Genomic DNA, 17,301 nt, shown 5'->3' on the forward strand with positions numbered 1-17,301 from the left:
CAGGTGAGAGATTCATTTCTGAATGAATACATACCATCAACATCAAGCTCACCAAAAATTAGTTCCACCAAATATAAGTTCAACTCCAGTTCACAAGCACTGTGTTGTGAAAGTCTTCATCTCTCCTACCACAAACATACACATTTTACACGTGGTTTATCCTTCCTTCTTTCCCCCATTCCTTCCTTCCTTCCTTCAGTACATAATTACTAAGTATATTCAACTTAAAACTGTGACCCGGAACCAATTATTTAACGTGTCACCTTCACCTGAATCCCTGATTGTGACTCGTCTGACAATCACCTCCTAAATGATGCCTCTTACTCGAATTTCAGTCCTGATCTGAACACCACGATGCAGGGGCAGTGCACATTTCAGTCTGATGACAACATTCTCCTGATTTCACAACACAGGAGGGCTTCGTGGCATAAAGAGTGAACTCAAAATGCCTCAACACAGCTTTCAAGACCTGTTGAAAGATCTTGAAAAGGTCCTTTCAGATCTTTCTTAATATTGTCCTTGGTTACTTGACCACATCAGCTCCCATCTTCTCTCTTCTACTTTTCCCTCACAGGCAGCTGTTTCTCAAACTATGGGTTTGTGTGCCCCCTGCGTCAGAATCACTGAGCTGTTTGAAAAAAAGGTAAATCCTGTCCTTTGGGCCAGAAAGGCTGAATCCGGACCTCAGAAGATAGAACCCTGAAGATGCCTTTTTATGAAGTATTCCAGGTAATTCTGATGCCACTAAAATCTGAGAACCTGTGTTCTGGGAACACTAAGTATTAGGCTAAATTCTGAAAGCTCCGCTCTGTTGATCACCTCTGTAAGTCTGCTTGTGCTGATTTCTCCCCGGGATCCCCCTCCCCTCTTCTCTTCTTAAGTGAACGCTTCTCATCTTCCAAGTCCACTCAAACATCAACAATTTGGAGAAAACTTTTTACTCCTTCCATCAAAGGTTTACACGAGTCTCTCTTTCCTTCAGGGCCCCTCATCCCTTACTCTCCATCTCCATTTATAGCACCCAGTGTGTTTTATTGAAGAGATTCATTTTCTTCACCATATCTCCAATTTCTTGCAGAGAAAAAAAAATGATTTTGTCTCAATATTTTCAACTTGGACTACAGTGCTTGTGTCTTTGTTCTATCATAGAGTATCAATGCTCCTTAAGATTAGGATGACAACAAAATAAATGTGAGGTGGCCCTAGAAAGAGATGGGTGTGAATCTCAACTCTACCACCATTTTTGGGATAGATTTATTTCATTAATAGCCATAATTCATCCTCCAAGTATCCACACTCTTTGCCATGGAACTATGAAGTCCCTCAATTCCCAGATAATCTACTGTTCTTCATGAAAAGACACATCATTAATTCAACAAACGTTTGTTGAACTGATATTATGTTCTAACTTATTGTGGGTATAGAGGCAAACATGACAGACAGAGTCTCTGCCCTCTTGGAGGAAACAGAATTTTGATATACTGGTGACTCCAGTCAGTCAGTCATTTACTTCTTTGTTCATTCATTAATTCATTAAACATTATTGAGCACCAGTTGGTACTGGAATTGCAGTAGGTACACTTACCAGCTTTTCAAGAGAACCTTAAAGCAATCCAGATTTTTATGTAAAACTTCCAGATTTTGAAATGTTAGCACAAAATTGAAAATATTAAAACTTTGTGTGGGTGAAACAAAAAAATCAAGGGCCACTGTTTGAGATGCTTCTTTGTAGCTCTCATTGAAATTATCTGTGTGCATTTTACCTCCCCTTTTAGATTATGAATTCATTTGGGACAAGATCGGTGGGTTCATCTTGGTTTTGCCGTGCGCCCAGGTGTTCTGCACTGTGCTTTCAGGTAGGAAGTGTCTATGACTCTTTATGAAATGACTGGTGGGACACAATCTTTGTATTCAAAGAATTACAAAGTGATCAAAGAAATAATAGATAAGACATGTTCACAAATGGCTATTACACTTTAATAATGATGTCAAGGCAACAACAATAATTACTTAGTACAGTGCTAGGCATTGTACTAAGTCTGAACCTATGCTGCCTAATTTAATCATCCCAGAAATTCTGCTAAATGTTATAACCCAGATGTCACCTGTCTGAGTATCCTTAAATGCTCTTGTCTTCTAAGGCCACTTGTCCTGAAATTTTAAATTTAAAATTGCTTATATTTCATTCTCCATAAAGTAGAGAATCCACTATCTACCACCAGGGATCGTGATGACATCATTTCCTATTCAATTCTCACTTCGATTTCCTGCCTCTCCTGGATTCTGGCTCTCATTCGTGTCTCATTTCCCACAGGTGATTTATTCTCATACAACACAAATATGTATTGAGACAATCCCTTTTCCTTTGGTTCTTCAAAGCAACCACAAAATCAATACTTTTCGGAGTTTACTGAAGATTTGAGATTAACAAGTAAGGATTTCAGTGAACATATCACAGAATGAGATTCGTAAAAGAATATTTGGACATACTTTTCTTAAAGTCTCTTTGCCTTGCATAATATTGGGGAATGCTTCTTCTCATTTCTGATTATTCTGCAAGTTGCACAGGATCCCTGTCTCTCAAGACCATCTCAAATGTCTTGAGCTCTGTCACCTCTACACATCTTTTCCACAACTACGCCCAGTTTCTCTAGCTGCCCCCAGGAACTCCTAATTTCTATCAAGTTTTTGGCAGAACAAACCACTTCTTGTGATGGTCAATTTTATGTGTCAGCTTGTCTGAGCTATAGTGCCTAATTCTTTGGTCAACTATCAGTCTAAACGTTGCTATGAAGGCATATTTTTTAGATGTGATTAACATTTAATTCAGTAGACGTCAAGTAAAGCAGATGACCCTCCATAATGTAGGTGGGCCTCACCCAATCCGTTGAAGATCTTAGGAGAAAAGACTGCAGTCCCTCAATGAGGAAGGAATTCTGCCTCCAGACTACCTTTGGACTGGAGACTGCAACATTAATTCTTGCTGGAATTCCAATCTGCCTCCCTGAAGATTTTAGACTTGCCAAACTCCACAGTCTCACAAGTCAATTCTTTAAAAGAAATCTCTTTATATATATTTCTCTCTGTGTGTGCCCGATTATTTCTGTTTCTCTGGGGAACCCTGACTAACATACCTCTTTTTTCCTTGATCTCCTTTCTTGGCATCACCCTGGGGCAGAGGAGGTCATCATCTTTCAGACCCAACTGGGCCTATCGAGGCATATTGGCAAACATAGCCAATTAACCCTAAAGATATTTTTCTAATCTCTAAGAAAGCAGAACAAACTGTAAGCAGATGGTTGTTGAAGAGCATTTTCCCTCTTGAATAGAGTTTAGTTTTGGTTTTGTTTGTTGATTTGTAAAGTGGAGAAAATGACAATCAGAGGAATTATATTCTTTCCCTTGAGCTATTAAATGGCCAGCCTGGCTTTATGAACTTCAAAGTTCATGTCCCTCCACCACACTGTCCCAATAATGTCAAAAGAACTAATAGACTAACATATCATGCACTTTGACTTGGTCAGGGGAAACTTCACTGATAGATGCGCACACTGGGACCCCGAAGGATGGGTTGTCCATTCCAGGGATGGCGGTAGGATGACATTGGGAGAAAAGGCAGGGAGATGAGGAAGTAGGTTTACTTGGGGAACTGGAGAATAAAGAATCTGGCTGGAATTCAGAGTTCACTGTGAGACTACTAATAGTCTGGAAAGCTAGAATGAGCCAGGACAACAACTGCAAAGGAAAACTAACACAGGGAGCAATACTATTCAAATCTTAAGTGCCCTGTGTGTACTGCAACAGGCCCCCTAATTCTGGCACTACCCAGAAGAAATGAAATGATGAGCCTTAATTGCACAGGAATCAAGATGATGACAAAGACATAATTCATAATTTGCAGCCCCTCTCGCATATTAAGTAACCTGCAAAGCATATCAACTTGAAGGTCATTTTTAGAATATGAAAGACACTTGGTAAAGTTAGATTGTTTTTCTCTCAAGCTTCCAAAAAACTCTGTGCAGAAATGTCACTGTCTGTTGTCATGAAGATGGCTACTGATGAAGAAATGCTCGGAAACAGGTGAGATTTCATCAGCTATTAAATGGCCAGCCTGGACCGGCCATGTTGACCTGAAATCACTCTCTCCTGCAAGAAGCTGCCTGAAACCCCACAGCTGCAGTTACCTTCCTAAGCTTGAGGCTTTGATCCCTGGGAGATGTCCTCCTCTGCTGAGAGTCCTTTGGGGCTTCCCATTTCACTTAAAAGTTGAGACAAATGGAGCAGACCATTTGGTCTGGAGCAGAACCAGAAGGTGAAGCATCTTCCAGGCTGTAGAAAAGGCATTGAGGTCTTCATCCTGACATTTCCTTCTAACTCTCCTTCTTGAACCAGGCTGTCATGGTGCCCATCAGCTTCTTATACGAACTGCGCTGTCTCCTCTTCCCCCATTGGTTTGTGCACAAGCTGATCCTTCTGCCTGAAATGCTACTCCCACACTCGTTTTTCTCATTCAGGTTTAGTTCAAGGCTGCTTCCCTAGGAAAACCCTTCACGGGGATTGGACAACACTCTAACCCCAGCCTGCGTGTGTTCTTTCCCATCTCTGGCATCCCTCGGGGCTCTGATGCACACCCGTTCCCACCTGAATTCTTGCCCTTCCCTCAGGTCCCCTGAAGTGTTACCTGCTATCTGCTGCCTCCCATCCCCACTCACGCCCCATGGTGACTACTCTGGCTGCTTCCCCCTCAAATTCCGTTTACCTTGAGGCACTTATATCATACACTGTGTTAGATGTCTTAGTCCGTTCAAGCTGCTAAAACAGAATATCATAGACGGGTGGCTAACAATAACAGAAATTTATTTCTCACAGCTCTGGAGTCTGGGAGGTCTAAGACCAAGGCACCGGCAGATTTGGTGTCTGGTGAGAGCCCCAATCCGGGGTCATAGATGCCATCTTCTCACTGTGTCCTCACATGATGGAAGGGGCAAGGAGCTCTCTGTAGTCTCCTTTGCAAGGACACTGATCCCATTCACGTGGGCTCCACACTCATGACCTAATCACCTCTCAAAGCCCCGTCTCCTGATACCCTCACACTGGAGAAATGTTTTAACATATGAATTTGGGGAAGACATAAACATTCAATCTCTAGTAACAGAATGACATCCCCAAAGATGTCCTCATACTGATCCACAGAACCTTTGAATTTATCACCTTCCACGCCAAAAGGGACTGTACAAATGTGATTAAGTTAAAGATCTTGAGATGGAGAGATAATCCTGGATTTTCCTGGAGGGTCCAGCAGAATCACCCACCACGTGAAAGAAGGAAAAGAGGGAAGAAAGTGATACACAGCCAGAAAAAGGCAATGTGACAACGGAAGCCAAGGTTGGAGTGACGGGTTTGAAGATGGAATGTGGGCAGCCTCTGGATGCTGGGGGAGGCAAGGAAGCAGGTTTTCCCATAGAGCTTCCAAAAGGAACACCCTGTGGTTTTAGCCCAGTGAGACTGTGCTGCACTTCTAACCTTCAGCAGAGTAAGATATTAACTTTGTGTTGTCTTAAGACACAAAGTGTGTGGGAATAGCTGCACAGCAGTAGGAAACTAACACCCGCAGCCCTGCTTCAAGGTAATAGAACCTCCTTTCTCCATCACAAGGCTAGGTCTTCGCAAGCAGAGGGAGCTTGCCTTAGTCACTCTTACATTCTCAGGTCGCATCACAAAGTAAATGCAAGAAATACATTTTTGGTTTTTTTTTTAACTAAATCAATGCATAAATGAATGAATCACCCAGTCTACCAAATTGACTCTTATAGACTTTTTTTTTGCTTGTTTACCTTTTCAAACACATTGAATGTTTTATTAAAATATAACATGCTTGGGGAGGAGTGCACATCAGTGGACAGCGTGATGAATTTTCAAAGTGAATACATCCGGCTAACCGATGCCCAACTCAAGAAACAGAACACTAAGAGTGCCTTCAGAAGACCCTCTCATGCCCCCTTCTGCTCATGACCCATACCCCAAGGGGTACCACTCTAGCAATTTGTATCACAATGTACTTCTTTTTCAAATAATGCATTCACATGGTGAAGAATTCAAATGTTCAAAAAATATATACAGTGAAAACTTCAGTTGTGTTGACCTTCTTCTCTGCTGATTCTCTCCAGAGGCAACCACTGTTAACAATTTATTGCGAATCCTTTCTGAGACGTCTTGTGTATCTGTCACTATATACCTTTTGGCTTTTGAATCACTGTCTGCAGAAGGGTTGTCTTTGGGTTAGCTGTTACTTCTAAGTTTTGCTCTAAGCAGGCATGTTGAGACCTAACACATGCAGTGCGATTCTCAAGAAAAATAACCTCATGCTAGCAGCTGGGACGCCCACATTGCTTTGCTCACTGGTCTAATGCCCATCTCTGGTCCATCCTTCCCGCCTGATTCACCTGCTCTAAGATATGAGAAAAGCAATGTTAACATGGCTGAAAAGAATGCTGCTCTTGAAGAGAGCACATGAGTAACAGCCCCTTGGAGGCGGACTTGGCACCCAGCTGCCAAAATCAGCCTTCTGTTTAAAGGTGAACAAATACAGGCACAGGGTTCACTGCTGGTGTGTGTGCATGGGATGTCAGATGCCTTGGAGTTGTCTGCTTGCTGGAAAAGGCCAGATGTAAGAGAGAACCTCTTTGGGACTGTAGTCACGCAGCTGTCATGGCGCCGCTTTAGCTGACTATAGACAAATCCAAGGCAATGTAATTCTGTTGCCCTCACTGACTGGGAAAAGTGAGCCTCTCTCATCCTTTATGCTGATTTGGTAACTTCCAAATCAACTTCTCCCAGAACTCATTTCTGTACCCTATGAAGGCAGCAAAGGGCAAGGGACAAAGCCCGGATTTTGAAGTCAGTACATATGGGTCCAAATCATGCTCGACCACTTAACAGCCCTGTGACCCTGGGAAGGTCACTTCAGTCTCAGAATCTCATAATGTGTACAGACGAAGGAAAAGAAGGACTTGCCTCACCAGGTAGTCAAGGATATTAAATGAGATAATGTATGCAAAACTACCTGGCACAAAAATAAGTGGTAGTTATTACCCCCCAAGACTTTTGGATTGGAAAATAAAAAACCAAAGCTTGCCTGCTTCTTCCATAAACCAGGTTCCTTTCTATATACATTGTCACCATTACCCCAAGTATTCTGGGAACAAACACAAAACTTGGGATCATCTTCGATTCCTTTTTTCTTTGACCTCTTTAATCAACCACCAATTTCCCCCATCCCTCCTTACAATATCTTTTATCACCAGTTCCTCTGTTCCTGCCCCAACTCAAGCATATCCCTCCTTCCATCTAGTCCAGTGGTTCCAAGCCATGGGCAACTTTACCCCTGAGGGCACATTTGGCAATGTCTAGAGATATTTTTGTTGTAATAACTGAAGAGTTGCTACTAGGGAATATAGACGCTACTAAATATCCTACAATCAAAACAGCAGTGCCCTATGACAAAACATTATCTGGTCCAAACGTCAGTAGAGCCAAGGTTAAGCAACACTGATCTAGGCCAAGTCTTTTTCCCATCTAATGTCCTTTCTGTGCTCTCTGCTAGGCTAGTTTTCCCCAAATTTTCTCTTATGATCTGTAACTCACAATGATTCTGTGTGTCCTAGAAGGACAAGCCCAAAATTATGGGATTACTTTTGTGAGTTTACCTGTAAAAAAGGAAAATTAATATTAATAATTAATCTTTTTGAGAAATAAATGTGTTAGAAATTGTTCTAAGAATTTAGTATGTATTAACTTATTTTATCTTCAAAACAGTGCCATTAGAATTAAATTCAGGTGTTCGTTAGGCTCTGGTATTATAAGATGGCTTTCTTTAATTGAGCTTGAGACATAGAGGGCACTCTAAGGATTTGTTCAGCAACAACAGTTAACATCAAATGGACCTGCTAAAGTTTGCTGAGTTTGGTAACAGGAAGAAAATGCAAGAGCCCAGCTCAGTCATGGTTAGTCAGGTTCTCATGTGGTTCGAAGCTCATGGGAAGACAGAATAAAATAAAGCCATTGTTTTCATTGTACAATGAGAGAATTTCTGTGGGGCTGAGAATTCTAGATGTAAACGTATGTTCCAGCTCTTTTCTTCCCATGCCTTGACTGAAAAGGAACAACTGAGGAGTGGCAGGCTTGGATCTTTGAAGAATCTGTCTCCTGCCTACTGGAGTGCATGGATCTTATCGAGGTTTCCAATGCACTAACCACATCTTGCTCATTCGATCTGATTAGGATGTCATCAACTTTGTAGGTTAGTGTGATGTTGTGCATAATATCCAACTCTGGACGTTCATGCTAAGGTCCTGGACTCTTCATAATAAGACTACATATTACAACAGAGGGTGGATGAGTTAGTATAGCCCTGGACAGGACAGGAAATATACACTGCTCTCTACGCCAGTGAATGCCACTCCTTCTGATCCTCTTTCTGATTGGAATAAGAATGGATTAGCCAAATTGATGGTCACATGCCATGTACCTAGAGACATGCTGACTTGTTCTGGTAAATATCCCACATGTGGCCCAGCAGCTATAATTGGGACTACTTCTTGGATGAGTTAGCAGTAGGCTACTGTCACCCTCCAGGATCTGGCTGGGTTTTGTAGGAACCAGTCTGGGAAATTATTTGTGAAATAGAAGGGACCACCATCCCTGCATCTTTTAAGTATTTAAGGGTGATGCTATTTCTGCCACTCCCCTGGTATGTAATATTGTTTTATATGTACTGTTTTAGGAGTAGGCAGTTTCAGATACTTCCACTTGACATTCTCTGTTACAAAAGTTCTCACCCCACAAGCCAAGGGATTAATGTGGAAGCTGTGACAACTACTAGGAATGTTGTATTAGTTTGCTCGGGCTGCTGTAATAAAGTATCACAGACTGGGGGGCTTAAACAATAGGAATTTATTTTCTCAAAGTTCTGAAGACTGGAAGTCTGAGACCAAGGTGTTAACATGGTTGTTTCTACTGAAGTCTCTCTCTCCTTGGCTTGCAGGTTGCCATCTCCTCCCTGTGTCTTCATCTGATCTTCCCTCTGTGTGTTTCGTGTCTTAATCTCCTCTTATTATAAGGACACCAGTCATATTGGATTAGGACCCACCCTAATGATCTCATTTTAACTTAACTACCTCTTTAAAAGCCCTATCTCCAAATGCAGTCACATGTGAGGTGCTGGAGGTTAGGACTTCAACACCTGAACTTGGAGAGGTCACATTTCAACCAATAACAGAAGTTTATTCCAATGACATAATTAGAGACCAGAAAAAATGACCATCTGGTGCACCCATGGATCAGTCATTGGATGCAGACCACCCTGGGAAAAGGCATGACCCTGGGGTTCTCTTGAGCTGAAGCCACTTTTACAGGGGACCAGAACCAGAGGGCTCTGTTGGCAGTTCTGTAACTGAAGGATTTCGTTCTTTCTTCCGAAACTTAGTTCTTCTGTGTGACACATCGTAGTATCCACCATACAATGCTTCGGCACTTTGATGACATTCAAATTGACTAATCAATCTATTTGTTGACAGTTTACTTGAACATTTTGCAAGTTCAGACTCTGGTTAATTGAAAAGCATACCACTCCTCCCCAGGAGACTAATGACCGCCCTCATTCTAAGCTTCTGTGGTTTCAGCAACAAGGGATAATCCCCAGGTGGTAAAATAAAAGAATAAATTGAGTGTCAAACAATCCTGACTTCCTATTCCCCTCATGGACTATTCCTCTCATGGAATATCCTTACTACTCACAGAGTGGTCCAAGGACCAGCAGCAGCTGCATCCCCTGGAAGCTCATAGAAATGCAGAATCTCAGGTCCCACTCCAGACCTACTGAATCAGAATCTGCATTGTAATGAGATCCCCTCAGGTGATTCTTACTCTCGTTAAAGTTTGAAAAGCACTGCTATATATGACCTTGGGCAATCAATTAACCTCTCTGAGTTTGATGTTCTTCATCTGTAAGCGAAGGCAATTATAACTAGAAGACCTCTTAGATCCCTTCAAGTTCTAAAATGCCGTGACAAATCTGAGCAGAGTTTGATCTTTAAAAGCAACATCGTGCCTCTCATAGAAAATGCATTGAACTTTTAGCCCTCCTTATGCATGAACGTTCTGCTTCCTGCAAACTTGACTTCCATCTGTAATCGACAATTAAAGTCATGGTTGAAAGGAGACTTCTGATAGCCTAAATGCAAAAGGCATCCTTGTTAATATGTCAGCTCTGCACCTTAAGGCTAAAGTAACTTAGAGGTGTCTCAGGGTAATGTGTAAATGTGCTAGCCCAACACTTATTGGAGTTGAGAAGTGATTTGGGCGAAGCCAGCAAGGACTATTATCAATTTTACCATTTAGTGACTTGACCCTCAACAGAGGACTGATGACTCCTGGTTAGCCGGTATAATTTATGGCAATATTTCATTTAGATCCAGACATCAGCATGATAGTGATGGAAGTAGGGAGATCCAAGATGAATGAAAGATAGAAGCTTTAAGGTTGAACACCAAATTATCACCCATTCTTTCTGTATGGATCATTTGACGCCCCAGGCCCCCTTCTAAATTGAAACTTGCCAAATGACTAAAAACCCCAAAGTACTTGAATCTGCAAATAGAATTTGGTATGAAAAATGGAAACCACAGCTTACTCTCAAAGGATGTGTTCATTTTTTGGTAAAGATTGCGAGAATAAAGTTGCACACTTGGTGAAAACTGTATGGAAATTATTGTTTGAAAAATAGTAATAACAGTAATGCTAATATACTAATGAAAATAATTACAACTAACCTTTATTGAGTATTTTCTCAATGCCAGGAACTTTTTAAAATGTACTTCATTTATCTTTAAAACAAAATAATGAAGCAATACTATTATTATGATCTTTAAACAGATGTGGAAACTGACGCTTAGATTTGGAGATGTTCTGAATGTGCTGTAGCTGGAATAGGAACCCACATAATCTAACCCCAAACCTCTATTTCTATACTGTCATACATTTCTCAATCATCTAATCTTTGCTGCTTGCCACATAAATGTTCTTAATAAATACGCATGATAGGAATTATCATCTTTATTTTATAGAGGAGGAGAGGTCAATTACCTGCCTAGATTTCCCCAAGTTTGTAGCTGGGCAGAATAGACATTGTATCTACCTGACTGGAAACCCTGTCTCTAGTCTCCCTGCACCATGCCTGGGCCAGACCTTTTCCCACTTGTAACAACTCCAAACTAGTAAACAAAGTGACACCTATCTAATAATCCCCATCAGGTCTTCTCTCCAGGTGATTTATCAGGGCCTTATTTGTGCATGATAAAAATGACGTTACAATTTTAACCTAAGAAGAAATAGATGCTCCAACTTCAAGGGAAATAAAACTACATGGAACAATACTATTTGATTAAAGATTTATCAGGGGATTAGTGTTCCAAACAGAGTGAATAACTCATTCAATATGCAGAAATATCTAAGTAGTTGTCATGTGCGTTCTATGGGTGATGAGGCTTGGTCGAGAGAAGTGATGTGGCAGACACCGTGGGCGCCCACTCTTACCCCATCAGCACTTTGGGCACCGTCTCACTTCCAGTTGCCAGCATCCAAGCTCTCTCCCTGAAGGCCTACTTTTCTTTGGCAGATAAGTTCTGTCTGCATGCCAAGCAGACCAGCAGTGCTGGGGAGCTATTGCCACCCCTACCCTCATCTAGCAGCCCTCAACCAATGCCTGGTGTGAGCTGATGGCTTCACGCTCCACCTCCCTCACCCCTCAGGCATATCTCTTCAAGTTCCTCAGTGGAATAAGCTCTTCTCCACAGTGCCACAGTACCCACAATCAGAAATTGCTTGATAACATCCTCCTTATTTGCTTTGTTTCCTTCTCTGTCTCATTTCCCCACTCCCCTCACTTTTCCTAGGATCACTTTCCAAATAAACTATTTGCACTTGAAACCTTAATTTGGGTTTCTCCCAAAAGCAAACTCTGAGACAAAACAGAAGACTTGCTCAAGTTTACACTCATATTATGAGCTGAATGCTTGCTTTATGGCAAACACCAAACTAAACAAGTGTTGGGGATATGATGATAAACAAGACAGATGGGGCCCATACTCTCACTGAGTCTATAGTCTAGTGGGCAAGACATTGAGAAAGTAATTGCAAGTTATCAAGGGAGGTAGTCATAGTGACACGAAAGAAGCCAGTCTTAGAGATCTGTAAGTAGTGTTCCATTTATTTTGATATTCAAAGAGGGGATCATGATGGGGAGAATGCTGCAAGCAGAAGAACAGCATATCAGAAGGAAAAGCCAAAGGACCATGTAGTGCATTGGAGTAGCAAGAAGATGGGTGTGGCTGGAAACGAGAGAGGCAAGGAGACGAGTGATGAGGATGCACATGTGGGCAGGGGCCAGATCCAGGAGGGACTTTTAATTACAACAAGGGTTTGGGACTTAATCTTCAGGGCAGAGAAAGTCTGCTGAAGGATTTTAAACAAGGCATTGGAAAGACGACTCTGGCTAAAATGTGGAGACTTGATAGGGAAGAAGTGGGGCCAGAAGGCCAATGAAGAGGTCTTACACTAGAAGTCTAAGACTTTTACACTATGCTTTGCTTCCTTTTGATGACTGTGTCACTTAGAGATTGAGCTTAGCAGCACATAGCAGAAAATCAGTATAATGGTAGCTTAAACAAGTTAGGGGTTTATTTTTTTTCTCACATAACAAGAAGTTCAAGAAGTTCTCAAATTGTGTCATGTAGTCATCTTCAGCCACTTTGGAAAAGGAGATGCAGTTTTTAGCTGGAAACCTTGCCACGGAACAAACACCCAACATTCCATTAAAAAGGAAGAAAGGGAAAATGGATATTGGGGAAGCAATTAGCAGGCTCCACCAAATCTATGTCTACAATAAAACAGTCAGATTAGATGAAGCAACAAACCCACAAACTATAGTAAGAGAACAACTCATAACGATGATAATAATTCTAGTATTGCCTGTGTTTGCAGAGCATTTGTACTTTTCCAAGTACATTTTGTGAATTCAATTCCCTTGTTTAATATACTTAATAAAATAGTGGAGCATAAAGATATTGATGTTTCACTAAGCAGAAATAACCCAAGAAAATCTGAAAGCATGATAAATAGAAATGGCAGAGGAAACAACTTGTCACTAAGACTCAAATTGCTTCTTTCCCACTGATTCTTTTTTTCTGGGCTTTAACTTACATTTGTAATTGGTTGTGTCTTCCTGAAGTAGGTACATTTGGCAGTTATTTAAAGAAGGGACCAGAGGTATTGTCGTATGGTGGAAAGAGAGAGATTTGGGCTCAAATCTAGCCTGTGCATTCACGACTCAGCAGAAATGAGCCTCGGTTTCCTCTTTCATAAAATCTGGTAAAGTTTACCTGCCATGTAGGTTTCAAAAGTGTTCAAGACAACTCCTAGCTCAATGTATATTAATTTTAGTGCTTACGTATTTTTCCCTTTGTATGCCACTGCTATTAATTAGATGCTAACCAATAGGAAGAATAACAGGGCAACAAATTTGCAAATTTGCAGAGCGAGGGTGGTGAGTGGCAAATTTCGAGCTGGCATGAAGGGAAAGGATGGTTATGTAACCTGAAGCCAAAATGTGCCTAAGCTTGGGGTGTGAGGTGAGGAGGTTTGCACTATACTCCATATATCATGCCTAGGCAACTGGGAGCACAGCAGGGTGTTAGAAAGAGAGCTATTCTGATGCCAGCAGACTCCTTAAGCACTGAGTTAAATGCAGGGAGGGAGAGGAGAATGGGAAAACCTTTAAGGAGGAGGCCTCTGATTTTTCTTTTCCCTTAGAATGGTATGTTTGAAGCGTGACCAAAGTCTACATTACCTAAAATAGTCTTCTTTCCTCTGAAAGGAGCTTTGGGAAAGGCGGTTGCCACAGCGACTCACAGCTCCTGAGGAGAAAATCCCGAGGGCCTGTGGGATCGGCCTGTGGGGCAGCCCCTATGTATGCCTTCTGCTTCATGCTCTGAGTCCCAGGCACTTTCTCTAAAGGACTGTAGTCCTGTCATCCTCTATCACATGCCTGCAGATGCTGAAACAAAATTAACTGGACCCGCCCCCCGCTGAGCTCAGTTAAGCTGCTCAGAGTTGCCAGGAGGGAACAGGAAAGGCCACTCACATATATCTCAGAGAGGTTGACATCTGGCCTGGGCAGGCAATTGAATCCAACAATCATTTACCAAACGCAGACTTCATGCCAGGCTCTAAGCTCAGCTCTGAAGACAAAGGATGTTAGAGCCTGGATCCTGTCTCCAGGAGTCCACAGTCAAACTGGGGCGGGCCTCTTAGAAGGAAAGGGAGGAGGCGTCCAGCAGCCTGAGAATCTCAGGGAGTTCTCTCCGGAGGTGGTTTGCTTTGTTTGTTTGTTAGAGTGGAGTGAGAAATAGCAGAATGCAAATATCAGGCCAGGAAGTGAAAATGTCCAAATTCACAGGGGAGAGACAGAGCTTGACATGATCTGGCAGCTGGAAGGAGTATGACTAGAAGCCCATTTTTGGAAAGATGTGCTGGGTGCCATTTTGAATGCAGAGCTAAAGACGGGACATTTTATTTTGCAGTCCATAGGGAATCAATGAAGGATTTTGACCAAGGGTAGGGAGTTTTAAGATATTTAATTTAATAGTTCAGCAGGGTGGAGAGGGAACCAGAGTGGAGCTACATGGGAGTGAGAAAGATGAGCTAAGGAAGTGTTGTGAGAGTCCAGGGGAACTGGGAGGGACCAATAAGGATGCTCTCCCAGGCAGCGCTGATGGGCATCAAGCAAGAGATGGAGCCTCTTACAATGTGCCTATACAGGTGATCTTCATGACAGTTCTGTCTCCATCTCGCAGACTAGAAGACTGGGGCCCGGAGAGAAAAAGTGGCTAACCCTGGGGGCAGATTCAGGACTCCTTGGACACAATGCCAATTTGTCAATCCAGGGCGGCATATGGACTCAAAGTTTACAAATGAGGCAGGCCCTAATGGCAGAAATAAGCTGTGCCTGAAACTCCTGCCAGGTTGATGAATATCTTGAATGCTTTGTAAAAGAGATCTTTGGACGTGTGGAGAGAAATGCTAGGGACACTGCTGGGGCCCTGAATTTAATCTAGCTTCCTTCTGGGAGCCTCAAGGACAGATTTTGAAACAAAGTCCCCAGAATTTAACTATCTTTACCCAGTCCCCTTCCTAAGTAACTACAGGAGTCACTTCTTGCTTCATCAACTCTAGGCTGAAGCAGATGTGTTTAGAAAGCGTTAGTGATATTTGCCGGAAAATATAATCATTGCCTAACATTTGTATTCATTTCTTTGAGCTGTTGGCTTATTTCTGGATATTAATTTAAATCTGCTCCTAATATTAATTAGAGGTAGGATTTAATAGTGGTGAGTCATTTTTACTTTTTTTTCCTCTTCTTCTAGGAAAGAATGCTAACTTTGGCAGTCCAGGATTTAAAGTATCTGTATTTCTTCTGGGACTTAAACAACAATGAGTGGGCATTAATATTTGGATAGGGAATATGGGAATGCATTCACAGTGCCTTTTGAAATTAATTAAAAATGTTTTCAGATTTTATAATGGGTTATTTAGCTAAATCACTCTGAAGTAATGAACTAGCGTAAGCCAAGTTTTAATGTAAGTCTTAGGTATTTGAGTGTCTTATAGTGTCTGGTTCTGTCTCACCTCCATATTCATTAGCTCATTTCTCCCCATCCCATCTCCTCTTTAGCATCCGTCATCCCAGCTTTCCACTGCTTGCACTTTAAACCGCAGCACTGCTCAATTCCTTTCACCTTTCCTCACACATCACCCAATTCAAGTCCACGTATTTTCACACCTCTTGTCCTCTTTGCTTGAACTCCCTCTCCATGGCCTTATGCAACTGGAAAATTCCTACAGATTACTCAAAACCTTGCTAAGGCATCCTTTTCTTAGCAAAACCTTCAATGAATCTTCTAGACAGAATTTATACATCCCTTCTTTTATCATTTCTATCCCTCGACCAACTACATCTGTATTTCTAATAAGGTATTGCATTAGGGTATTAATGTCTGCCTCCCCTTCTAGACTATAAGCCCTTCGAGGTATTATTTGCTTCTGTCTCTGCCCCACCGGCTTAGCATAGTGTTCAAAATAGTGTTGACTCAAAACCCTGGACTCAGCTCCCTATCCTACCCCTTTCAGGAGGAAGCAATGTAACTACATGATGAAAGTTGACTTTTTTTTAATCTGCCAAGAAGATTATACTTTCAATTTGTCAACAGTACGGGTTGAATTCAACCATATGTTGGAGATTTACTTAGTGCTGTTATTAATTGCCCACTGAAAGAAATGGCAGAAAACTATAGATTTTATAGCTTGGAATTTACAATTTTCTATTTTAAGGAACACCACTGATATAAAGAATGGAAATGAAATAACGATGATATGGTCCGATTAAACTGTGTGAGCAACACAGCAAAATTTTTCCTACACTGGGAATTTGTCTACTTTTTGCTGTGACGGAATCGAAAGTGAGGACTTCGATAAGGAAGAAAGCCCTACTGTTTGCATTCCTCCTTGGCTTCTGATTGGACCAGGGGACCAACCCATGACGCGCAGCAAGGATGAAGTGTATTTTAGAGACGTAATGAGAACTAGATTCAGAAATCGTAGTCTAAATGGACTTTTTTTTAATAAGCTCAGGAATTTACCAAATGTACCTCAAGCTTACTCTGAGAGCAAAATTTCCCAGAGAACCCTCATAAATATTTTTTTGAAACCTAGGATTTTATAAAACCCAGTGTCAAAAAAATGATTCTCTAGACTCAGAAACATCTGTCTTACTTTCCCTATTCTCCAGGTTATTTTCTTTTATAGCACCATGGGTGACACACACACATAGAACACATGCACAGAGTTTGGAATCTCATGCAGAGCTCAAGTCCTAGCGCTGTCACACGTGGCTGGCTGATGGTTGGCCAGCAGCTCCCCTCTCTCAGCTTTAGTGTCCTCATGTAAGGACAATCACATCATGCAGTAGCCCGCATCAAGCAAAGCGATTACAGCCCAGCGTCAGTGAGTAAGACTGCTTAAGGATGAAGACTTTTTCTGGAAAGGAGGACAGAAAGTCTCAGAGGGTGGTAGAAAACAAAACTCTGTAGGTGACTGAAGTAAATAAGAAAACTCTATTGTGTCTAGCTTTGTAGTACAAAGGATTTCAAATCTATTTTTCCCCAGTTTTCTATGATTTAAAATTTTCTG

The 17,301-nt window shown here is 41.7% G+C and overlaps 1 long non-coding RNA gene across 2 annotated transcripts in view; it reads right to left on the reverse strand.

The window, feature by feature from the left end:
- The window catches only part of LOC106782990 (uncharacterized), an 84,435-nt gene that overhangs the window by 64,217 nt on the left and 2,917 nt on the right, over positions 1–17,301 (reverse strand). The gene's annotated exons all lie outside the window — the stretch shown is intronic.

Source organism: Equus caballus, chromosome 3 (genome assembly GCF_041296265.1).
Source record: "Equus caballus isolate H_3958 breed thoroughbred chromosome 3, TB-T2T, whole genome shotgun sequence".
Taxonomy (NCBI): Eukaryota; Metazoa; Chordata; class Mammalia; order Perissodactyla; family Equidae; genus Equus; species Equus caballus.